The sequence below is a fragment of the Mirounga angustirostris genome, unplaced genomic scaffold, assembly GCF_029215605.1.
Source record: "Mirounga angustirostris isolate CCGP_5_RB_7025 unplaced genomic scaffold, mMirAng1.0.hap1 SCAF_5, whole genome shotgun sequence".
Classification (NCBI taxonomy): domain Eukaryota; kingdom Metazoa; phylum Chordata; class Mammalia; order Carnivora; family Phocidae; genus Mirounga; species Mirounga angustirostris.
Genome location: NW_026991713.1, coordinates 173,531,365 through 173,547,753, shown reverse-complemented (window position 1 = coordinate 173,547,753; position 16,389 = coordinate 173,531,365). Strand labels below are relative to the sequence as shown.

The 16,389-nt window shown below is 44.8% G+C and overlaps 1 protein-coding gene, 1 long non-coding RNA gene and 1 other non-coding gene across 3 annotated transcripts in view; 2 read left to right on the top strand and 1 right to left on the bottom strand.

The window, feature by feature from the left end:
- Positions 1–4,584: 4,584 nt before the first annotated feature.
- On the bottom strand, positions 4,585–7,623 carry LOC123844838 (uncharacterized). Its single transcript, XR_006790854.3, has 3 exons — positions 7,494–7,623; positions 6,870–7,025; positions 4,585–4,719 (listed from the first exon to the last, which is right to left on the bottom strand). It is a non-coding gene; the product is annotated as an uncharacterized LOC123844838 (long non-coding RNA).
- A 268-nt stretch (positions 7,624–7,891) lies between these two features.
- Positions 7,892–16,389, top strand: part of ZNF3 (zinc finger protein 3) — a 60,350-nt gene continuing 51,852 nt past the window's right edge. The window contains exon 1 of the mRNA XM_054507687.2: positions 7,892–8,137. The gene's annotated coding sequence lies outside the window, so the exon portion shown is untranslated. The remainder of the gene's footprint in view (positions 8,138–16,389) is intronic.
- Positions 13,978–14,081, top strand: LOC123845111 (U6 spliceosomal RNA). Its single transcript, XR_006790952.1, has one exon. It is a non-coding gene; the product is annotated as a U6 spliceosomal RNA (small nuclear RNA).

Sequence of the window (16,389 nt, the reverse complement as noted above, 5' to 3'; positions counted from 1 at the left end):
AAAAATAAAATCTAAAAAAAAAAAAAATGAGGTCACTGGGTGGGCCCTAATCCAATAGGTCTGGGGTCCTTAAAAGAAGAGATTAGGACACACACACACACAGAGGGAGGGCCACGTGAAGGCACATGGACAGGAAAGAGAAGACAGCCATTTACAAGCCAAGGAAAGAGGCTTCAGAATGAACCAGCCCTGCTGACACCTTGAGTTTGGACTTCTAGCCTCCAGACCTAAGACGATGCATACCGGTTGCTGAAGCTACTCAGTCCGTGGCACCTTGTTATGGCAGCCCTAGACGACTAACACAGTCTCCCTCTGGAGCCCCCAGTTCAACCTAAGCCGACCTTGCTCTTCTTTTTTTTTTTTTTTAAGATTTTATTTATTTATTTGATAGAGAGAGACACAGCAAGAGAGGGAACACAAGCAGGGGGAGTGGGAGAAGCAGGCTTCCCATGGAGCAGGGAGCCAGATGCAGGACTCCATCCCAGGACCCTGGGATCATGACCTGAGCCGAAGGCAGACGCTCAATGACTGAGCCACCCAGGCGCCCCCAACCTTGCTCTTTTTGCAGAACCCTAGAGGAGAAGCTTCCAGTGCTCCTTCCCTGTGTTGCTAATCTCCTTCTCCCTGCACGCTGGCTTGTCCAGGTGCCCAGAAAGCAAAGCCCTGTGCCCAGGTGGCCTGGTCGTTTCTGTACTGCTGTCCATGGAGCCCAAGATTTGTTCAACTGCTATTGAACCAGGCTCTTGGCTCACTCGGAGTTTACAGCCCATGAGGAGCCCCAGGGCCCTGCTCACTGCTATTGCTGTCAAAAAGGCCACATCTTCCACATCCAGTCCTTCCCTACTTATTTTTTCCAGATTGATGTTCCATCTTGGATGGTGTCCACAAGGATGTGTTGCGGACTTTTCCATCTGCATGCAGAACATTTGGCCCTATTACATTTTAACTCACCCATTCCTTGTTTGGGGCATGGGTATAGGGAAAAGGGTTGCTTTTCCTCCCTCGATGTACAAGTTAGCACTGTTAGCTTAGGGTCATACACAAATCTAACTTTCTGTCACCAACATTCCCATATGTAACGCTGATAAAACAGGAAACAGTTTGCATAAAGCACATATAAAAGGATCCTATTGAACAGGAAATGGGAGAGAACCCAGTAGTAGCTGGCTCTGGAGAGTGCATTCAAAGTTGCTGTGAATTTATTAATATAATTTGGGTCTGGTAATTCAACCAACTAAAAAGTCCATCCAACTCTGCCCTTACCTGCCTTCCATCCAATTAGCAAGCAGTTGTTGAGGGCTTGTCCGCCCCCCTCTCCGGAATAAGATCCATAAACACACTATCTTCTCTATAAAGTAGTATCTCCAGGTAATTGTCCTTTGTTTTTTGTTTTGTCTTTTGTTTGTTTTAATTCAATTAATTAACATATAATGTATTACCAGTTTCAGAGGTACAGGTCTGTGATTCATCAGTTGCATATAACACCCAGTGCTCATTACATCAAGTGCCCTCCTTAATGTCCATCACTCAGGTACCCCATACCTCCACCCCCATCCTCTCCAGCAACCCTCAGTTTGTTTCCTATGATTAAGAGTCTCTTATGGTTTGTATCCTGGTATTTGTCCTTTGTACTCTGCTTGAGCCTCTTCATTCTAGTGTTCCAAGATCATGATCAAGCCTGTTTTACTCCAGCCACGCCATCTATAATTTTTCAGATTTGCAAGTCTTAAATATATATCCTCCTAGACTTCACTTCTGGCCATATGGCAGCCAAGATGAGCAGAGAAACCCTCCCTATATAGCACACTGAAAAGTGATGGGTTCCATGCAAAAAGCATCTTCTACTTACTCATGAATGAGCTGGTGAGAAAGTAAGGGAATTCCCTGGAGGCCAGAAATGACAAGAAAGCAGTAATCCAGAAGGATAAGCACATCCCCAGAGAGACTTTTCCCTGGAGTGTCCGCTCATCTCTGGTGCCCAGAATATGGGTTTTAACGGGCCACATGTGAGGGGGATAGGAGATAAAGCCAGGGACTGAGCCCTCTGCCTAAAGCTAGGAACCTCAAAGGACAACACCCTGAAAGGTGAATATGAGTAAAATCCACACCAAAGAAGACCATGGGAATATGTGGCTATTTGGGTCTTGGAAAATTCCTCAGGGTCCTGGGATTAAGCCCCATGTCAGGCTTCATGCTCAGCGGGGAGTCAGCTTGTCCCTCTCCCTCTCCCTCTGCCCCTCCTCGCTGCTCGTGCTCTCTCCCAAATAAATAAAATCTTTTTTAAAAAGAGTTTATTTTTAAGTAATCTACACACCCAACATGGGGCTCGAACTCACAACCCTGAGATCCAGAGTCGCACTCTCCACCAATGAGGCAGCCAGGCATCCCACTAGCTAAATTTAGTTTATAGTGACCCCAACATATTCATGTCTCTGGGTACAAGACTGAATCAAACAGATTCTCACTAGAGGGTTCTCACAGGAGAACCCTGAGGAGCTCGCAACAGGAAATCACTAGACACCAGAGAAAACACCCCCAAGAACCCTAGTGCCTGGTGTCAGCAGCACATTTGGGGAATGCATCCCTTCGGTATTAACCCCACCTGTTTTCACAGCACAGAAGTCAACCTTGGGAGCCCACAGTTTCTGGAGTGCCCTTCAGAAACTTTTATTTGTTTGGGGCAACCTGCCAGGCCTAAAGTACAGTGTTTCTTTGTAATAGTAAATCATTACATTTAGTGATACTTTGAGTTCTTTCGAAACTCTTGTGTGGACGTCACCTGATCTCATTAGCAGAGCTTGTTCACCAATAGGTACAGAACCTTGGGGTCACCAGCACGATTTCATGTAGACCCTCTGACTATTTGTGGGGCCAGCAATCTCATTTCTCGGAATCTATCCTTAGGAGGTAATCGGAGATGTCTTTAATGATCATGGACAAAGATGTTCTGCTTTTCCCGTAGTGCTGCCACCAAAGTATCTTCTTTGGTTATTGTCTCTTTTCCCCCATCCTGACGTCAGTGCCATTATTTCCTCTTCCAGTCAAGATTATGATAAAAATAGCAATAATTGTGATAAGTAACGTGCACGGAGTGTTCACTGCGTGCCAAGCGCTTTGCTATGAACTTTTTACACATTCAGTCATTTAATTCCCACAGAGACGTTGTAAGGTTAGCATCACCATTATCAGCTACCAGGTATTATCAATAATTATCAAATATTATAATTATCAGTTATTAACTATCATCGTTTTACAGATGAAAAAACTGAAAGCTTAGAGAGAGAGGTTATTAAAAAGCCCCAAACATGGGGCACCTGGGTGGCTCAATCAGTTGAGCATCCAGCTCTTGGTTTGATCTCAGGGTGATGCGATCAAGCCCCATGTTGGGGAGTCGGCTTGAGATTCTCTCTCTCCCTCTGTTCCTCCCTCTGCTCGAGCTCTCTTTCTCTCTCGCTCTCTCCCTAAAAATGAATAAATAAATCAATCTTTTTTTTTTAAAGCCCCAAACATATAACCTGTTAATGGTGGAGTTGAGACTTGAACTCCACTCTTTTTTACTCTATTTTTTATGCCTAAATAAGTACACTGTGCCTGGTACCTGGTGACGCTGAAGAGGACTTCACCAGTTTCTGAAGCCATCCCACGGAACCGGCAGTATCTCAGAGAAGAGCATCCTAGATGTTTCGGTTTCTTGTCCAGTGGGGAAGAACCTGTTTGTCAGGACTCAAACCTCTGCCCCTTCTGCCCCAAGGAACTCAGCTGTCCTGTTTTTCCCTGCTGGCTGCTTTTGCTCAGGTTCTCACCTTCCAGCCAGCTCACAGATTCTATATCCCAGGTTGTGAATCTTCATAAATTTTAGCCAATCATGGTAATCCCATCCCCTATGCTCTGATGGTTCTTGGCATGGGTATGTCATGCTTTTCAAGCTGAAGAGTCGTGAAAGCCTGCTGGGAATGGGGATGGGGGCCGAATTATGAGATTTTCCTTGCTCTTAAAAGGGCACACAAGACCAAAGACAGCCCAGTCTCCTTTGCATCCTTTATGTCTCAATTCTGTGCAGTTTCTGGAAAATGTTTTCCGTATCTTTGGGGAAAGAGGAAGGTTTTTGTCTTATTCCCCAACCTGTCTCCACCCTGCCCCTCTTCACACACACCTGACATGACAGGTGCTTCTGGAAGGTTTCTCTCAGTGAAATCTGCATTCCCACAGCCCAAACCAATATTTGAGTAGCATTTAGCAGAAGCACCTGTGGGCATTTGGAGGTGGGGTGGGGGTGGGGCAGATTGGACATACATAAAGAGTAGTCAACACTCAATGGAATAAAAACTCCAAGAGATTGTTAGGATCCTAGAAGAAAGGGGGTGTGAGGAAGGTTCTAGACAAAGCAGAGGACTTCACGTGGGGATAAGCACTGGAGAGCTGGCCCGGGATAAATTCCTGATGGCTGAGATGGCTGAAAATGTTAAATATTCACCTTGAGTGATTCCAGGCTGCACAGTTAGAATATCCCTCATTTATTCAGAAACTGAGGGATTAAATTTATTGTGCACAACGATTTTCTGTGTCATGGACTTTTTTCATAGGTCTGGAAGCTGAAGAAGAGGCTGTTCCAAGCCAGGGAGCCCAGACAAGACAGTGGCAGGCAGTGGTACTTCGGGGCAGAAGGAAAAGTGGCAACACCGCTGACCTCGGAGCAGGCTTGAGACCCTGGAGCAGCCCCTGGAAATAGAGGAATTCTGAAACAATTAATGGTACAGCTGCTCGATAGAATACTACATAGCTATTAAAATGACAATTATCCATTCAGTGAAGCAAAATTGAATGTTAATGATATGATATTAAGTGTTTTTAAATAGCACACGAGGGGTGCCTGGCTGGCTCAGTCGGTAGAACATGCAGCTCTTGATCTTGTGGTTGTGAGTTCAAGCCCCACGTTGGGCATAGAGATTACTTGATAAAAAAGATTTTTTTTTTTTTTTTTTATCACAGAAAAGCCAATTATTACTAAGGTTAGCTTTTGTGGAGGACTATAGGTCACAGATTAGCAGTCTCATCAATAATGTGACCATTACCTGTAATCAAAATTTTCAAATATAAAATTATATACATATACGTAATGTAATACAAATATTTTTTCTATCCTTTAATTTCCAAAGCATGCTCATTCACCTCTGACTGACTGATCGTACATAAATATCCTTTTGATAGGCTAGGACACCCGTGTTATCCCAATTACAGAAAAACAGATGCAAAACAGTGTTACGTGACTTCTTTGCCTGAAAGTGTAAGACTAAGTGTGTGTGCATATCTATTTTTAAATCTCTTTATTCCCATTCCATCCTTTTGCCTAACTTTATTCCTATAATATCTGCCCTTCTTAAAGTCCCTTCTCTTGTGAAAGTCATCATTATCCAGTCCCCCCAGCCAAATCTTCTTCTTCTCCATCCCCCCTGCCCCACTTCTAGTCATCAAATGCTAACAAGGCATCTTAAATCTTTCTGGAATGGATCTCTTCTCCATTAGAATTCCCTTTTGCAAGTCCATTTCTTCATAAGTCTGACATGAAAGATTATTTATTAGAGAGAGAGTACAAGCAGGGGGAGTGACAGAGGGAGAGGGAGAAGCAGACTCCCCTCTGAGCAGGGATCCTGATGCAGGACCGGATCCCAGGACCCTGGGATCATGACCTGAGCCGAAGGCAGACGCTTAACTGACTGAGCCACCCAGGCGCCCCTGACATGAAAGATTGTAATTGCTCTGCCGGTTTTCTCTTTAGTCAGTGGTGACAGCTCCAGGTCTGTTTGCTTTTGTCGTTCTTGTATCATGCTCACAGTCTTATTGACTATGCATGCGAAGTTTGATACCAAGACTTTATCGCTGACAATTCCTTTAAGAGCGTAACTGGATTTTTCTTGCTTGCTGCATCCGGATGATTAGTCTTGATTTCATATTCCAGTCGTCCACTCCAGCTTATCAACCTCCACTCCCATGTTGGATAGTTGACCAAGAAAAAAGATTAAAAAAAACAACAACAACAGTGCACATGATGTCACATCAATCAGATTGGGCTTTTCCAGGTGGCAAGAAACAAAGTTAGGCTCTTTTGTTGGCAAGGGATTTATTGTACGTAAGGACGCACGGGGAGATAGGGCCACAGGATGCACTGACATCACAGAATGTTATTCGGGGCCTGAAGGTGACTCAGGTTATCACCTTTTTCTGCTGTGGGCCCTCACTACTAGCTGGCTCCCGTCTGTGAGCTCTGCCATGTGGTGACCATTCCCTTATTGCCTTTGTTTCCATAGTTCAGTTCTCTCTCTCCTCAAACCTCTGTCTACTCATGACTTTTCATGCTTCTATCACCTATTGGCTTCCAATTACTGATTTCTGCTTGCCCTGTTTTTTTTTTTTTTAAGGTGAACAGTGTGTTACCCTCACAGCATTTTTTTTTAAGTTTATTTATTTTTTTTTAGTAATCTGTACACCCAACGTGGGGCTCGAACTCATGACCCTGAGATCAAGAGTGGCGTGCTCTCCCCACAGAGCCAGCCAGGCTCCCCTTGCCCTGCTTTCTGATTGTTTACATGTGTATCTCCCACTGAAACTCCCCAGGAAAGGGTATCTAATGGTGTAGTTCCCTACTGTTCCATTAAAGCTCTCAGGCCAGGCCACCTCCATAGTTCCACCAGTCAGGATATATGTAAGCTGTTTTTCCGTCAGATGCCCAAACCTGACCCATTCTGCTCTGGTCTGAAAAGTGGTCACACAACACGAATGTGGCACCTACTTAACGCATACCAGCCATCTATCCAATACAACTGTAGTTTTGAACTATGTTTCAAATGATAAATAAAAAAGATATGGGGTACCTGGGTGGCTCAGTCCATTAAGCGTCTGCCTTCGGCTCAGGTCATGATCCCGGGGTTCTGGGATCCAGCCCCGTGTCATGTTGAGCTACCTGCTCCGCGGGGAGCCTGCTTCTTCCTCTCCCTCTGCCTGCAGCTCCCCCTGTTTGTGCTCTCTCTCTGTGTGTCAAATAAATAAATAAAATCTTTAAAAAATAATAATAATAAAGATTTGACATATATATGAAAGCAGGGAGGAAAGGGAGGAGTGAAAGCCGTCACAGACTGGTTAGGGGGGAGGGATTAGGAGTGATTATGTTTCTCCACTTCGCAATTTTCATTTAATGATACTGTAATTGTTTTTTAGTTTTCAACTTTTTTTTTTTTTTTTTTTTAAGTAATCTCTCCCAAGCAATAGCAGTCATGCACCCACTACTAAGTTCAGTCTCTTTCGTGAACTTGACTTGGAACATAGAGCAAAGTTACAACCATTAAAGCCGGGTCACCCTTGCACAGAAAATGAAGCAAGGTTGACTTTGTCAGGTGAAAGTGAAAGCCAGAGGTGAAGGTTGTGAAAGCACCCTGAGGGCAAAAGTTTTCAGAGTGCTATAATAGCATATGCCATATGGGCAAAACACAGGCTCTTACAGCTACGTTGGTTGTGGAAATATGTCCTTTGTCCACAGGCCAAATATTGGAAAACACCATGCATTCGATTGGCCGACAGCTCCAGGGCCAGAGAGAAGCTACCACGGCAGTTTTGTGAAACCAGCCACCCCTGGCTTCATTTTGATCTTCCTCTGTTGACACAGCCTGGTTTCAGTTGCTCTGCCACAGACAAGCAATTACTAAGAATTATTATTGCTTGACAATAACTATAATTACTGGATGGAAAGGACAGCAGAAATCGAATTATCATATGGACTGGTGCGGGAGCCGGTCAGCTGAACCCCGCCTCCCGTCCGTCCCCGGCGCTAACTCCCGGCGCAAGAGCCGGGCGCGGGGGATCCTCGCGGCTGGAGGCTTGAGCGGAGCACCCAGGGCAGGAGCGCGGTCCAGCGACTCGGGCACCGAGATGCAAAATCCTCCTGCGCTCCTAGAGAGAACCCGGAAGCGCAGCGCAGTCCCGGAAGGCGAGGTGCTGACACACTTCCGGCCTTTGTGACTCATTGTGTCTGTGTCGAGGCGTCGGGAGGGCCTAGGTCCGTGTGCAGCGCCCTTCGGCCGGCCTGAGCCCCAGAGTCAGCTCCCCTTTCTCGCCCAGCGCCCCCAGGCCGCTCCCGGGGCTCACGGTGAGACTTGGGGCCGGCCTCTGGGGAGGGCGGGCGCCGCCGCCGGGTGTGTGCGTGAGGGTGGGCTCTGCAGCCGCGGCCCCGGGGTCCCCTCCAGGCGGCCCGGGCGGAGTGTGGACAAAGCCCAAGCCCCTGTTCGTCCCCAGGCCGGGCGGTTGGAAGCGCCGGCCCCCGGGCCCAGGCGGGGAGGGGGCGAGGGTCTAGGGGCCGGGGGTGCACGGAGACCTGGGGAGAAGCCGGGCCCCGCGCCCGCAGTGTCGTCATCGTCGTTTGACGTTTCTGAGAACCCGGTTCGCGAGCGAGCCGACCCCTGTCTGATTTGACTGCCTTCCCTTCGTCGCCATTTGCTTTGATTCCAGGGAGAGGGTTTTTTGGTTTATTTCGGGGTCCTTCAGGACCTCGAGGTGAAAAACGGGGAAGGCCGAGCAGTGGACACGTTCCGAGGTGCCGCTGACGTGTTTCCAAATCACCTGCTTCTCACCCCACCCCCCACCCCCAAGCGGTGATTAAAGAGTATTTGAAGCTTAGAGGGGATAAAGACTTGATTCGGGTTTTATACATCTCACTCTCTCGTTCCGCCTTGCGGAATATTTTGAAAACCTTTAGAAATGATCTCTCCGGAAGACTAGGTGGATTTTTTTTTTTTTTTTCCAGTTCTGGGTAATTAATCTGCTTGTCTTGGAGTGGGTGAAGAGTGAAGGGAGTTTGTGGAAATTGCACCAGCGCTTAGGAGACTGATTGCCTGAGTGACCTTGGGTGATGCAGGACTCTTCTCCAGCTCTCAGTTTTCTCATCTTTAAATAAAATGAACTCGATTTTCTCAAAAGGCCCTTCCAACTTTGAAATTATTTGATTTGGTCAGTGTAATTGAAAGATTCAGCTACAGTTTAGCCTGACACGGCGCCCCTCCCGTCCCTTTCCTGCAGTGCCTCCAGTACACAATAAGATACTTTTCATTATAGAGAGTGGCTGTTACATGGCCAGGGACCAAAGAAAGCATTTATTGTACAGGCCGGTGCTAGGCGGATTGGAGGTGGTCAGTAAATACTTGTTGAATGGGATTGTGGAGAATTCATTGTAACCAGATCAACGAAGCACTGTTAGTATATATGCTGGCCAAATGTGGAGAAATAGCTTACATTACATAGTGACCCATTATGATAATTTGCCCCAGAATGTATCTCCCAAGTTTGTGTTGTCTCTGAATTACTGTGCAAGATGCCTGTTAGTTATTTCAGGCAGTTTTCACCGGTATTAAAGTATCAACAGGGAAACTAGCTACTTAAATACACATAGTCTTTTACTGATTCTCTACTTGATCTAAACATTTAATTTTTTTTAACTTTCTATTGCATCTAAGTATAGGTGAGTGGTTATGTTAAATTTTACCTTTTCGTTCTCAGGTAGTCTCGGTATTCTTTGTGTAGGTAGCTGTCTTTTAAAGGGAGGTTTTTCATATTTAAAAAAAAAAATTGGGGGTGCCTGGGTGGCTCTGTCGGTTAAGTGTCTGCCTTCGGCTCAGGTCATGATTCCTGGGTCCTGGTGTCGGGGTCCTGGTGTCGGGCTCCTGGGCTCCTGGTGTCGGGCTCCCTGCTCGGTGGGGAGCCTGCTTTTCCCTCTCCCTCTGCTGCTCCCCCTGCTTGTGCTCTCTCGCATTCTCCCTCTCAAGTAAACCTCTGTTAAAAAATCGGGAGGGGTGGTGCAGTTTGTTTAAACTTTCAAGACTATGCCCTGGAAAAGGTACTGGCCTGTTGAGAAAATAGCCTTCGGAATAAACTGAGCTTGTAACTCCAAGCCCTTTTTGTAAGAAAATCGTTGATATTTATCCTCAATGAGAACCAGTTGCTGGGGGTAATCTTATCTCAATCAGATAGGGTGTCAGAATGTTTTTCAGCACAGAGGGACCCCAGAGGTAGTTTTCTGCTCCCCTCCCCCTTATCCTTAGATAAGGATACTAAGTGCCAGAGACGTTAAATAACTCACTGGGGGATATGTAACTTATTTGTGGGAGACTAGAATGTAGGTATTCCAAGCTGTGCTGCCCTCAGTATTACAGGAATTGTCCTGTTGCTTAGTCTTTTAAGCGGGCTGAAAATTGTAGAGCATACTTACATCTCTTTCTGTTTATTGAAAAGAAATTAAAGCACCTATCTAGTGCCTACCAAATGCCGGACACTGTTTTAAGTGCTTTACATGCATTAATTCATGTAATCCTCACAACAACTCTGTGAGGAAAATAACGATTTTTATCCCCATTGCACAAATTCAGAGAGAGAAATTAATCTGCCTAAAATTATCGGCTGGTGAGTGGTGGTACAGCTTATTGAGACTCTTCCAGGTAGCCCCTGGGGCTGATTTGAGGGCAGTATTGAGTGCTGTATGAGTGGGCACAAAAATAGTAACACCGTAAATTCAATCAATTACTTCTTAAAAACTAATGTTTGCAAGGAATCGTACTAAGTGGTCTAAGAGGTACAAAGAAACCTACCCTAGGGCTCCTGGCTGGCTCAGTTGGTGGAGCGGATGACTCTTGTTCTCAGGTTGGTAGGTTTGAGCCCCACTTTGGGCATAGAGTAGAGCTTGCTTTAAAAAAAAGAAAAAGGAAACAAAGAAACATACCCTTAGCAGTGGTCCAGTTGAGGAGGAAGTTACGAAAAATTAAATTGCAGAGAAAGATAAGGACTTCCATGGCAGATGCTTGGCAGAGAGCATTTGGGCCAGAAGTTTAGTGAGAGGAGAAAAGATTGTTTGCTGAGATCATCTGAGAAACCTAAAATAAAATCCAGCCCTTCCACTGCTGTTGTGACTTTTCTCTTTCTCAGAGTAGGAACAGAAATGTTGACGCATGGGGGAGAGGACCTGTCATAACTGGGGAAGAGGGAATGTGCCCGTGCCCTCATCTCTGTCCCTTTGTGTCTCACTTCCTCTTCAGTCTCTTCCTATTGAGTTCCATTGACTCGAGAAGTATCCCACTTTTTTTTTTTTTTAAGCAAGCTCTGCGTCCATCGTGGGGCTTGAATTCACAACCCTAGTATCAAGAGTTGCATGCTCCACCAACTGAGTCAGCCAGCCGCCCCAAAAAGTAACCCACTCTTTAAAACTCTGGCCTAGGTGGGACACAAATCAAGATTCCTTTCCTCGGGGCACCTGGGTGGCTCCGTCGTTAAGTGTCTGCTTCTGGCGCAGGTCGTGATCCCAGGGTCCTGGAATCAAATCCCACTTCGGGCTCCCTGCTCAGCAGGGAGCCTGCTTCTCCCTCTCCCTCTCCCCCTGCTTGTGTTCCCTCTCTCGCTGTCTCTGTCTCTCTGTCAAATAAATAAATAAAAATCTTAAAAAAGAAAAAAGATTCCTTTCCTTTATCCTCCTTTGTATAGCCGAGACAGGATAAAATCTTCATAAAAATAGAGCTCTGATGCTAGGCTAGTTTCCGCACCAGTCCTGCTCAGTTATCCTGTTGGATGGTCCCCCCTGGTTAGATTTGAGGTGATTCCTACTTGCATCTCCTGCTGTGTCTCCTTAGCCACACCGCTCTCTGGTGAAAACTGCAGATGGCAGATGAGGCCCATTCCTGGGTGGTCATCCTCATAGGCCCCCCTCTTAAAAAGAATCTGTGTCTACACAGAAGCTCTTCCTTACCCCAGGTGTTGGGACGGAATGATGGTTAGAGCTTGAACTGAGGGGTCCCACAGACGGAATTTCAAATCCTGGCTCTACCATTTAATTGCTGTATGACCTTGGGTGTGTTATTTAACATCAGTAAACCTTAGTTTTGTCTGTGTAAAGTGCGATAATAATTGTAGCTACTACCTGCTAAGATTGTTACGTGAAAGACTTAATATCTGCTCCATGGAAAGCGCTCAGTGAACATCCGCTCTTACTGTTATGCCTCTAGGAGTGAATGTTCTTGAATTGAACAGCAGTGAGGGGTGAGTGGCATTTTAGCTAAGTGCCGAAGGATACGAAGGATTTGAAAAGGCAGAGAAGACTGGGAGAGGAAATCCCAGACTTTGTGATGTGAGTAAAGGAAGGTGATCAGAATCCAAGGCCTATTTAGGAGATACTCATTTTGTGGATGGAAAAGGCTCACGCACGAGAGGGGCAGAAATCGATGATGGACAGTGAAGCGTGAGGGGAAACTGGGACCAGGTACTGGAGGGTGGCTCTTGGAAGGCCATAGAGTTTTTGTAAGAATCATCATAGTAAGGTAGGACATGACTGAAGGCAGGGAAGCAGAGAGAGGAAGCCTGACTTGATGGAATTAGATCATTCTCCCTGGTGCTTGGAGACTGAATCCATGTAAGGAGAGGAATCCAGGAAGGTGAGATTCTGGGCTTTAGTGATTGAATTATTAGTAGAGTATCTGATCGCTAATTGCCACTAAAGGGAAATAAAAAGTGGCAGGGGGAGCGGTGATATTTTGAGTAGTTCTTATTTCTTCTACTCAATTTAATGGAATTAAACTGCCAGGTCTTGTAACAGATAAGTACAAAGAAGACTCTCTGTCTTTGAGGGGCTTAGAATTTAGTTGGGGGGTGATAGGAACTGCAGTCCAAATAATGATAATATAAGGAGAATATAGATGGCATAAATAGGAACAAAGCAAGATTGAGGGTGTTCAAAAGAGGAAGGTACCTTATTTAATTTGGAGTGTCAGAAGAGATTTTACATCTTGACAAGTAAAAATTTGACCAACAAAGTTGTAATGGTGGGAAATTGTGCACAGCAGAGACGTGAAGATGGAACATCACACCCTGTGCGTCAGGAACATGAATGGTCAGATAGGCTGAAATTTGGGGGGATCAGTACTTGGGGATAAGACTGGAAAAGTAGAGTAGGGTGTGTTCTTTGAACACGAAATTGGTAGATACCAAGGATTCACTGACACTAATTTAGGGAAGGAGGGAATGACCAGAAGCATTCTTCGGCAAAACTGCACTGACCTCCTCAGTTTGTTGTTCGTTTCAACTGGGCAGAGATTGCAGCTGGGGAAACTGGGACCCTGTCACCAATTTAGGCAGGAGATCTGGAACCTGAACTAGGGTGATGGAAAGTAATTGTGGGAGGCGTAGCAGGAAAAGGTAGTCTTTCTTTTGACTTTTCAGAATGAAATTAGAGAAACTAAGGTTCATAGGAATTATTTAGCCTCCAGTTGGGAAGAAGCTAGCTAGCCAAAGGAGTGATGTCGTGGACTGCCAACTCACCGCCTCTTCCGATGGAGGAAGCGCTCCTAGGGAGGTCTTGGCTATTCTGATGCCCCAAGCTCCAGGGTGCCTCTTGCTAGAAGCTGCCTTGTTGACACATCAGTTACTTCTCTGGCTTCTCTAGCACTGGTATTGAAACCTCCATAGAACGGTTGGTACATTCTGCTTTGTACTATAGTTACTTGTGTAAAAATAGGAATCAGGCTTCTCATCTTTGTGTTCCCCTCAGTCTAGGAGGACACTTTGCATATTGTAGATCTGGAGAGATGTTTAGGAAATTGAATGATTGTAGCTGGAAGGACTTGATTAAAGCTGCTCTGAAGTTGAAAAACATACTTACTGCAGCAAGGAGGGTGGGTGCAGAAGGGGTCTGAAGGAAGTCAGCGGGAAGGGCTGGAGGATGGTTTGCACTGGGCTTTACCAGCTTAAAATCATTGAAAAAAATGACTGAATTCCCACATTCTCTCAGTTTATATAGAAAGCCTTTTTGGATGTAGCGTTTTTTATTGTTCTCACAGTCTGCTACTTTAATAAGGATTTTAATTTTTTTAAGGACAAAAAAAGTAAGATAGAAAAACTAATCCTGTGATAAATGTCAGATTAAAATCATAGTCTTTGCCACTAAAACATTCATCTCCAGTGCTTGCTTCGGCAGCACATGCACTAAGATTAGAATGATACAGAAATTAGCATGGCCTCTGCACGGGGATGACATGCAAATTCATGAAGCGTTCTGCTCCAAACAAACCAAAAAACAGTCATCGCCGAATCTTTTTTCGGACACACATTCCTATCTGTAAAAATTATTTGTAAAAATTGTATACATGTATTATTTTCCCAGCATTTTGTATAATAAAACAAAAAATACATTAAATTGTGCTATTGAAAAATAATTTTTGTCCTTTAAATGCATGTGATCCCTTTTCCACCCAAAATTACTAATAATCTTTTTTAATGAGAGCCATGTAATTAGAAATGCTTTGCTAGTTTAAAATTCATGGGCACCTGGGTGGCTCAGTTGGTTAAGCGACTGCCTTCGGCTCAGGTCATGATCCTGGAGTCCTGGGATCGAGTCCCACATCGGGCTCCCTGCTCAGCAGGGAGTCTGCTTCTCCCTCTGACCCTCCCCCCTACTCATGCTCTCTCTCTATCTCATTCTCTCTCAAATAAATAAATAAAATCTTTAAAAAATAAAATAAAATAAAATTCATGACTTTAGGGGCACCTGGGTGGCTCCCTCCATTAAGCGTCTGCCTTCCGCTCAGGTCGTGATCTCAGGGTCCTGGCCCCATGTCTGGCTCCCTGCTCGGTGAGGAGCCTGCTTCTCCCTCTCCCTCTGCCCCTCCCCCTAGCTCGTGCTCACTCTTTTCTCGCTCTCTCTCTCAAATAAAATAAATTAATTAATTTAAAAAGATAAATAGGCCTGGCAGTGAGAGGCCAGGCTGGACACTGATTTATGATATTAAAAAGCTCAACCCCTCAAAAAAATTAAAAAGATAAATAAAATTTCTGGCTTTGGATGGTACAGCAATGGATGCTCTGTCTCTAAAGCTTGAATTTGGTGCTGTTGAATTGAAAAGATACCTCACAAAGATTTGTCAATTCAGGTGGAAGAAACACATTGTCAGCTCGGCTTAGTAACTCATGATTGGTCCTGTCCACCATGCTAAATTTTGGTTGTTGAAATTCAGCTAGTTCATTTCCATTTTCCATACCTTTAAATCACCTGTTCTTTTTTTTTTTTTTTAAGATTTTATTTATTTATTTGACAGAGAGAGACACAGAGAGAGAGGGAACACAAGCAGGGAGAGTGGGAGAGGGAGAAGCAGGCTTCCCACAGAGCAAGGAGCCCGATGCGGGGCTCGATCCCAGGACCCCGGGATCATGACCCGAGCCGAAGGCAGACGCTTAACAACTGAGCCACCCAGGCGCCCCAAATCACCTGTTCTTAAAAACTGATAATCAAAAGGTGAGGTGCCTGGGTGGCTCAGTCAATAGGGCATGATCTTGCGGGTCGTGAGTTCAAGCCCCACATTGGGCGTAGAGCCTACTTTAAAAAAAGCTAATCAAAAGGTGTTTTATGTTTTTAAAAAACAGATTTTTAAGGTCTATAAAATTCTTCATTTGGAAGATTTTAAACAGTAGAAAATATTTACAAGTTTTTCAAATGTATAGATGCTGCGGTTTTTCCAGGATACTTAATATCATTTTTGGCAGTTAAAATTACAGAACGATGGAGACTATTTCCCAGCATACAACTATTCTCCTAATAGTCTTTCCTTGCACTTTTTTTTTCTAAAGTAGCTTTGCCACTTATTGGTTGACATCTTGTTTGATTTGGATTGACATTGGTTTTTATCTCCTTATCTGGGTGAGTAAAACCTTTCTGTAGATAGAAGCTTCATCTGAGCCATTTGTTTCTTCACGTGTGTTTGTACCATTAGTACTTCTTCAAATTGTAGTTTCTCTTCCAGAGTCTTTAAGCTGCTTGTCTTTTTTCTTTTCTTTTGAGCTATAATTGACATATAACAATATATTAGTTGCAGGTATACACCATAATGATTTGATATTTGGGCAAAATGATCACCACAGTAAATCTAGTTAACATCTGTCACCACAGTTACAAATTTTTTTTGCTTTTTTTTTAGTTAAAGATTTTTATTTACTTATTTGAGAGAGAGTGAGAGAGAGAGAGCACAAGAGTGGGGAGGGTCAGAGGTAGAAACAGACACCCCGCTGAGCAGGGAGCCCGATGTGGGGCTCGATCCTGGGACTCCAGAATCATGACCTGAGCTGAAGGCAGACGCTTAACCGACTGAGCCACCCAGGCACCCAGAATGTTTTTTCTTGTGATGAGAGTTTTTAAGATCACTTAGCAACTTTGAAACATGCAGCACAGTATTATTAACTCTAGTCACCGCGTTGGACATCGTATTCCTATGGCTTATTTATCTTAGACCTGGGAATCTATCATTTGACCCCCTTCACCCAGTTTGCCCGGCCCCCGTACTTGTCTCTTTTATGAAGGCAGGATTCATTCAAGCTAGATAA